Source organism: Pyrus communis, chromosome 11 (assembly GCF_041283825.1).
Source record: "Pyrus communis isolate YQ-2024b chromosome 11, ASM4128382v1, whole genome shotgun sequence".
Lineage (NCBI taxonomy): Eukaryota > Viridiplantae > Streptophyta > Magnoliopsida > Rosales > Rosaceae > Pyrus > Pyrus communis.
In genome coordinates, this window is record NC_142575.1 from 11,777,242 (window position 1) to 11,786,588 (window position 9,347).

Genomic DNA, 9,347 nt, shown 5'->3' on the forward strand with positions numbered 1-9,347 from the left:
TTCTTTCCCAGTTTCGTTTCTTTCTTTCTTAAAAAAAAAAAAAAAAAAAAAAAAAAGTTCTACACCCACTCCAATTTTATCATGGAAAGCAACTAAGAATCTGTAAGTTTTTATTCTTTCTTTATACAATAGTTGCTTTGATCATGTGAAATGAATAATCCACATATATAGATGTAGTAGGGTTATTTTCTTTTCTTTTAATTGGGGGTTTTTGGGTTCGGGTGAGGTTTTTTGGATTTTTTATATTTATAATATGAATTAGGGTATTAGAATGGTGGTGCATTCAGACGCTGAAGCTTACAAATACTTGGTTGCTTTCCATGATAAACTTGGAGTGGGTGCATAACTTTTTTTTATTTTATTTAAAGAAAGAAAGAAATGAAACTGGGAAAGAAAGAAAGGGGAGGGAGTCCTATGACCTACGGCAAAACAAAAGTGTGGGAAAGGGGGGGGATTTGGGAAGAAAAAAAATAGGGGGAAAGAAATAAAAAAGGAAACATAACATTAATATATATATAATATATTAATTAGTTAAAAAAATAATTATAAAAATTTTACATATAAAAAAATGATAAAAGAATATATTTAAGACTTGCCACGTGGCAAGTTTTAAGTGGATTATAGTGTCATTCAGCGAAGTCTAGTGGCAAGCCAAGCCCCATACAAGTTTTTCTCCGTAGAAAGAGTGCATAACGACAAACTTAATCATGTGAATAACGTTTCATTAAGGTAGGTTTGGTCAACGTAGATGAACACATTCATGGTCACCTCCATGGACTATCAGATGCAGAGGCGGTCTCAGTGGCATTCGAACGCGTAGCCCTTAAATCCAAGTGAACAACGTTTCATTAAAAGCAAAATTTTGTAGATATTTAGCCCATAAATCCAAGTGTAATTATTTATCACTCAGTACTACGATCTGATGATATTTCTTTTCGTTTAGAAGTGAGAGATCTTAGGTTAAAATCTCGTAGATGACGAATTCGATACCAAATTAGACTGTTCATTATGTGGCTTAGCTAAACTTCCCCTCCTTTTAGTGTAAAAATATCGATATACTCAAAAAAAAAAAAAAAAAAAAAAAAAAAAAAATATATATATATATATATATATATATATCCAACTGTAACTGAACCCGACTATTATTGCACTAAAGGTGAGGAGCGTTTTTCCTTCTACAATTTGATTGCTTCTCACTAATATTATCAATTGTTAGGGAGAGATTAACATTAATTAGGCATTTCAACTTATTTTATACTTTCACCCAAATTGCTTTGTGCACTACTCTTTTTACTTGAGATGAACAAACCAAAGAACTTAGGAACTGTATCCAACTAACATGCTACTCTTATCGGCAAGTAGGCATTGCCATGCGACTACTGACAGACTTCCCAACTAAACTTGCAATCTAAGCAACATCTCCATCACCATAACGTGGAAGCTGGTATTGTCTGGTTGCAAACACAGATAATAGCAATACTCGTAAATCTTTAACCTCGAAATCTTTTGCAATCTACCGAAGGCTGTCTACGATTCATAAGTATGAGACGATCCAAGGAAATGAAAATTTTGGAGCCCCGGAGGAGTTAACACTTAACATCCTCCATATTATTATTAACCTAAAATGCATACATACAACGATATTGAGAATTACAAGAATACAACGGTGACAATGTCGCTACATAGGCCCTCTTCGCGACACCCAAAAGACATTCAAACTCAAATCATCGTCATCTTCATTTCCATCTTGGTTGGGTTTGGAGGGAGAACCTCGAGTATGTATATGAAATTTAAGCTAGAAAAAAATGTGGCGCTTACAAAACTGACCCTCTTTCACTGCCATAGCGTACCAGTGTTATGTTAACTTGGAAGATAGTTGCGGTTTGCCATGTATAGTTTCTTCATAGGGGTTCAAACAATACACCGGGGTGTGGAGAGACAAAACGCTGTATGATTCCGTCCCTTGTGCTACACGCGGCCAACTATGGTTTCTTGATCTCATCTCTTTTGGGCTTATTCTGGTATCCATAGATGTTGAATGAGGTGAGCGAAATTGAGATATGGGCCGCATCCGACATAACCTCCCATTTGAGAAGTTTTTGGCTTCGAAGTTCAACCGTCTTTGACTAGTGGCTTTCAAGTTTACTTTTGGACCAACCACCGGAGGGAAACTGACTGAAACGGCTGGGAGGCAACTAGAGTCTTCATTGCATGAGGGAATAGTTGCATTCGGCATTGCTCTACTCTTTTTCCAAGTCGAAAATGATTGTTGTAACCTGGATGGAACCTGCACAGCCAAAAAATAAGTCTTAAGAACTAGTTCAAATTGACAGGCATCACTCAAACTGCGTTCTCTTAGTACGGGGTATGGTCAAATTGAAAACACCAGCTGATATACCGATTAAAAGTCTTCACATTTTATGCGTCAATCACCGGCCTCTACTTTCAAATACCGATTATTAACTAATGCAACGTAATATAAAATAAAGGCTGCCGGCATTATTTAGAGTGCCCTCAATCTTCAACGTATTTCAGACAAACAAGATGGGTTAGAAAGTGACAACATTTATGATCAATCCATTAGACATAGTCTAACTTCTGAAGGACACTACTACCATAAGTTGCAACAACTTGACGGATATATAGATAAGTTCCCATAACTCAAAAATCATTTGGTTAAGTGAATCTTAAATCTGAGCTACCACAATAATGTCCCCAACTGCACATCGATAGATGCAGACGCCCGGATTTATGGTAGTCAGACAAATTTAAATTTTTTAAACTCTTAATTCACAAGAAAACTGATCCATTATTTCATTTGTAAATATAACCTATGCTCCAATTACATACTTCGTAGGCAGACTAATTAACTCATTCTACCAATTTATATGTGACTTGGGTATTCTATCAAAATTCTTCTTGCTGAGGCATATTGATAAATTTCGTAGGAACATTTTTACACATGGAAAGATGACGAAGTGTGTAGTTCATAAAGACAAGAAGGGTTCTTGTTTCAATCATGAAAGCAATCAAGTTCAACAGTTTAAATCCTTAATGCAAATATTAACTGTCATCAACGTTAACTAGACACAAAAGATCAATCAAAGCCTCTACAATAGTGGATTATGAGTTCAGAACTCTAATCGTCATGACTCATCCATCAACCAGTAAACAGCTAATCAGACGGCACAACTGCTCATTAAGAGGACACCACGCACTAGCTTTTCACCCATACCAAATCCTTATTAAATAATATAAATATAAACCTGGTGCAGCGATATATAAGTCTATGATTTCTAATCCAAAAATTATAGACAAGTTCTTTATGAAGTTGCTTAGCTATGAGGTAAGGAAAAGATGCTGATTTGATCCAAAACCATGACATCATTGGGACTACCACAATATAAACTTTCCTACTGCCTTAGCTAATATATTGATTGGCTACGGTTTTCATTTTTGGAATCTAAGGCCCTGGATAGCATATATGTCTTAACACCGCAAGACATTCTATTCATAAACGCTGACTTATCACAACAACTTTATGAAATGAAATTCCAAGAAATATTTTGTAAATGAAAAGTTCAGAACTCACTCCAGAGACGAGGCTACTTGACGCAAATGCCAATGTAGACGAAGAAAATGGAGATTTCCCAGGTTTGTTTCCCTTCTGGCCATTTTTAGTTGCATCTTGATCTGCAGTTGCAGAACCAAAACTTGATGGCGCAACATCATCCTCATCTTCATCTTCCTCTTCATCTTCATCCTCTTCAACTAAGGGTTTCTCATCTTGCTTAGCCGATGCAGCAGAAGTATCTTCTTCCTCCTGCAAACCCACTTCGACCTTCTTCTCCTCTTTCTCTCTCCTCTTTAACTCCTCATCCATATCCTCAATTACCTCTTCTAGGCACAACTCAGCCTCTACAAGTTCAAGTTCTTTTTCAATCAACTTCAACTTCAACTCACCGGCTTTCCTCTTCTCTTCAGTCCATTTCTCTACTTTTTCAAAAATGGGCTTGCATGCATTTTCTACCGCTGATACTACACGCATCCATAAATTTTTCTTCTTCGCATCAACATTTCTTCCATAGAACTCATCAAAACCAAGGGGAAGGAACTCCACCTTTTTTGGGTCCACCTCTTCCCCATCTTTCAGAAGCGGCTGCCAAAATAAGCACACCCCATATTTTTCATCATTAATATAGTTGATTACCCGTCCAGTTCGTGCGTGTAGGATTATGGGATCTTCAGCATATACAAGCTTCGATGGGTCTTCAGGATCAGGCTCTGGTTCCTTGTTAACAAGAACAAATTCTGGAGTTTCATCTGATCAAGCAAATGTAACATATATTTAGTATGCAACTTAACTTTGTCCTTTTTGGCCGAAGACCAAACCACACATTATATTCGGAGAAACAGAACACTAAACGGAATTCTATGAAGAAGCCACTGGCTTATGTGGCTAGGTAACACCTCTCAATTTTACAATGGAAAGATAAAACGGTTCATAAAATTGAGTTTTTCGTATGTTGGGAAGATCTCTAACATTCTGCACTCCAAAAAAATGGGTGGAAGTGCAGAGCAAATTTTTTTAAATGGATGCGAGATGGGGGAGAGGGGGTATGTCTATGGATGATGAAATTAATACCCCTTGACCACCAGTATTCAAGCTCAGCAGGCATGGGTATCCTCAGTGGAGCTTTATAGAAAGAGTTCATCCACATTTCCCTTTCTTCATCGACCTCATGCACATATGTTTTCCAATAATCAGGTACCTGACAAAGAAGTATAAACACTTTTCTATGAGAACAGAAATTTTACATACTCAACTTCTTAAACCTAACCAATCAATTCCCTGACTAATTAAGGTATATTGATTTACTTCCATTTGTTTTATGTGAAAATTTTTACCAGCCATAAAAAATAGATGATAACTTACTTCATAAAATTGGTTTATGAAGCCTGGTGCCATCCAAACATCATCATCTTCATAAAAGTAGGGATGTTGAGGATCACCATAAGGTCCCCTTTCTTCCCTAACCACTTTAAAAGAAAAGAAATTCCATTGTCATGAACCAAGGAGAGATCACAGAGTACACAGAAGCTGAACGGATCTTATAGTATAAACCAGATCTACATGATGCAAAAATTACAATAGTAATTCAAAGTTCCTGTGTACACAAATTTACAAAATCAACAAAATCTGCAATTTCTGAGGGCTAGATTATCAGAAAAATATTAATAATAAATGGAGCAAGGCCCCAAAAAGCGCTCAACTAAACATATGCAAACTTATAAGGGGTGTTCAAGAACTACTGGTATCTCTTCAGTAAAAATAATGCGTACACTCCATAGTCTGCTGAAATGCTATCGTTTCTTTTTGGTCAATGTCCTCAAATGCTATCTATATGGACAATTTTATCCGTGAATAAATACTAACAATATGCAAGTCATATTCCTGACAACAACGGTATATGTTTTAGTGCATATTTAGTTAACCTCTGGCCAGAAACTTCCAACTATAAAAGTTGAGTTCAAATTTCAGTTTCTACAAGATACAACAATTTGCAACTTAACATCCATGGAAGGCAATTATTAGTATTAAAAACATACTTCCATCAGGCTTGTTGACAAACATATTAGCCTTAGCAGCAGCCACATAACCGCATGCAGCTGAAAAGCAACCAACACATCAGTGAAATCTTCGCACAGATGGTAACTTTCGCCTCTGTACTTGTAATGTAAGTATAATACATCAAAGAGGGAACATATATTTTTACCGCTGATACATCCTCATCACAACCAGTATCATCCTCCACTAACTCCCCAAAATAGAACCTACCCTGCATGCAAAGAGAAGATAAAGTACCTTAACTCAATAGCCATAATATAGTATGAAGCTGTTACAAACAGGGGCAGAACTTTCACATTATTTGATGCCCTACATGTTATTTCATTACTTTCCACTGTCAATTTTTTCACTAGCATCCCCTACATTTCCCACTGTCCCACATTTATTAGAGAGAGGCTGTTGTTGTAACCTAGGGATCTAATTTTGAGTTAAGAGATGTTATTAAGTTCTTATGAAGCCCTAGGGTAGTTTACAACTTGGTTTATTACTCGTAGATTGGGAGACAGGTTCTACATCATATTCGGATTAGAAGTAGTAGAAAACAAAAAGAAAAAGTATTGATGTTTTATGGAAACATTGGTGGTCTCAATTCAAAGGAATATGAATAGATATATCAGTATCGTTATAGGTCAAGGAAAGCTATAGATATTCTTTAAAATATAAAAACTGAAAATGAAAATTGGAGAAATATAAAACTAACTAATGATGCACCACTTAAAACTTACAATAATAAACTTCATAAAATAAAGCAAAGAATTTATACCGGTACATCAGTTTTGCTGTTAAAGTTATTTTTCCAGATCAACTAGCCATGTCTTGAATCTAAACAGTCCTCTTTCTGATGAATATTGTACAACTTTCACTTTGTATGTCTTACTACCCCATATATTGTGGTCACTCAATCTACATGGTTCAATCTAATTTCAAAGATGTTGCTTCGTGTATTTTATTGTGACAAACAACAGGAAAAAACCTCCACTTGTACTTGATAAGAGGCAATATTTCTCTACTCTTTTGACCTCTTCCGTATCTTAATGTTGACTCTACGTGTTTAGTGAATTTATGAAAAGAAATGGCTTATATTTCATGCACCTACCTAAATGGTACGCTCATTGACTTCATATACCCCGCATCCATGCATTCTGGCATGCTTCCACTGACCAGCATAACGATACCGACCTTTCTCCCTGACAAAGAAAGATCATTAAATAAAATCACAAAACCAGTCTCAGAAAAAGAATATCCATTTATGTCTTGTACAGTTGTACAGTAAAACTTGCAAATGCCTTGATAATGATATATGAAAATTGTAAATTAAAAGCCCTCATGCCCATTTCACCTCTTCTGATTGGTAAGAAGGGAAGAGATGCCAAAAGCTAGCTACTCTATACTCACACCTAGACTGTCTATGGGACTATTCAGCACCAGATATTTTCTGGCGGCTTGTTCTGACATTCTTGACACCGTCTAAATAAGATCCTAAGGGTTGGCTACTAAAGAAGGGGGAGTGACATCTTATTCAAGATGACGCAACTTTAGGAACTCAAGCCCATTGACCAATTATCTTACTTGATTTTACTTGATAATCCATACAAATAGCCATATCAAGATAACATATTAAAAAGCTAACCTCCCCTTCCAATCTTAAATAAATCCAATTTTTAATATTAAATAAAATTCATCAAAAAAAACATTAAAACTGATGTAACATAAAAACACTTTAACTTACGGTTTCCTCCCAAATTGTCTGATCCACTCATCTCTTTCATAAAAGGGTACCTCAGTCTGCCCTCCTGCTTGAAGAATGCTGTCTTCAATATCCATCTCCAGCCATTCCTTGTCTTCCGGGGTCATATAATCTCTTGATATTATGTGCCCTTCAGCACGCATTTGCGCTTCAAGCCTTACAAGAGGGTAACGAGTAACTCAATTAGTTTATACTGCAGAGAAAGAACTCCTAAAGAACTAACTGCTAATAAATTTACTAGTAACTCAAGCTTTGTCCACAGCACCCTAGGACGCCAATGTCAAAATACTCACTATCCCGTCATATGCCCCAACAAACAAAATAAAAAAAGATACATTTGCTCAGCCTGCCTTTCTTTCACAATTCTTTTTCTTTCAACATTCTCTTCTAGCAATTTTAAAGATGTGCAAGATAGTCATCGATATATAAGAGTACGGCCACAACTGAAATTCATAAATTCTATACAAACCTGACAAGTCCCTGGTCTGCAACGTAGACTCCTTTCCCATGAGCCAAGTCATCCCACACAATGCCCTCATACCTTCAACAAAGACCATCATAACATAATGTGATAAGAAACATGACAAGTTAAAACACTGAAAAGAAACAACTTTTTAACATACAAGGAGTAAAAATACAATCTTGCAGGAATGTAGAGAATGAACATTCGTTTCATCATAAAAGAGACAAAATCCGAGTGCAGTAAAGAAAGAAACAGAAACATACGTGCTTCCATCTTCGAAAACATAGCTAACCCATTTGAGAAACTCCTCAATCCTATCCATTTCCTCAATCACAGCCTTGGGATTGGAAATGTCATGGTGGTCATCCGGTATAGCCGGGTAAGGCTTCCGGTAACGGGACATAAAATGGGGCAATTGGCGGGTCCCTGCCGGCCTTAATCTCCTCCCCCCACAACTCCTTCAAGAAGTCCTCCCCCCGCCACAACTCCTTCAAGAAGTCCTCCCTCCAATTCTCCGGGTCCTCGGGAAAGTCGAAGAGGTCCTCGTAAAAGACATAGCTTTTGTCCTCCTCCTCCTGCCTTCTCCTCACTCTCTTCCCCTGGAGGACCTGAGAGAAGAGCTTCATGTTCACCTCGGGTGTGTTATCGGCCTCGGGAATATCTTCACCGGGTCCGATGTACTTGAGTGAATCATCCGCTTCGGCGCCATCTTCGCCGCCACCAACACCATCTCCTTCGTACTCGGACGACTCGTCGGAGTCGTACTCGGACTCTGAGTCGTCAGAGGAGGAAAGATTTGCTTTTTCCTCATCTGGGTCGGAATTCGGGTCGGGTTCTTGGTCCTTGAGTTGGGATTCAGTGGGTTTGGGTGAGTCTTGGTCCGGCATTGTGGTGGGCTTTTGGAGAAGAAGAAGAAGAGAAAAAGGTAGCTGGCGAAATGGTCGAATAAGTAGAGAAGCAGCTGCAGAGAGGGACAAACAGAGGGTTTTGCCGTTTGGTATTCTTTACACTATAAAATTCAAATATATAAAAATAGAAAATAGAAAATAAAGTAAAATTGGTTTGTATGTTATGTGGAGTGTTTAAAATATCGATATTGGTAGAAATATAAATTTGTGAAAATAGTAATAGGTATATCAAATATTGATATTGGTTGTTTTTTATGGGAATGATGAAAATTTAATATGAAACCTTAGGAATTGTCAAACGTTGGTTTGAACGTATTTAAAGATGTGTAAGAAATATTGACGATCTCTATCGATTTTAAGCTAAACTTAAGAGTTTCTCCGATATGATGTGAAGTTTAGACTTCATCTCTAATTTCCATATCTTTCTATGATTTTTTGGATATTTTCATGAAAATATCGACTATCTTTAAGAAATTTTAAACATTGATTATGTGGCCTAGTTTTTTTGTTGAGGTTTAAATCTTAGCCCATGTCTTGAATTTGGGCCTGGGGTACTCAATTGAAGACCAAATAAACTGAACATTTTCACATGATACTTTA

The 9,347-nt window shown here is 36.9% G+C and overlaps 1 pseudogene across 1 annotated transcript; it reads right to left on the reverse strand.

The window, feature by feature from the left end:
- Window positions 1-1,561: 1,561 nt before the first annotated feature.
- On the reverse strand, window positions 1,562-8,820 carry LOC137743490 (protein TIC 100-like; annotated as a pseudogene). Its single transcript, XR_015953678.1, has 10 exons — window positions 8,103-8,820; window positions 7,846-7,917; window positions 7,359-7,532; window positions 6,726-6,816; window positions 5,777-5,840; window positions 5,611-5,676; window positions 4,937-5,040; window positions 4,646-4,772; window positions 3,593-4,323; window positions 1,562-2,287 (listed from the first exon to the last, which is right to left on the reverse strand). The product of XR_015953678.1 is annotated as a protein TIC 100-like (transcript).
- Between the last annotated feature and the right edge of the window lie 527 nt (window positions 8,821-9,347).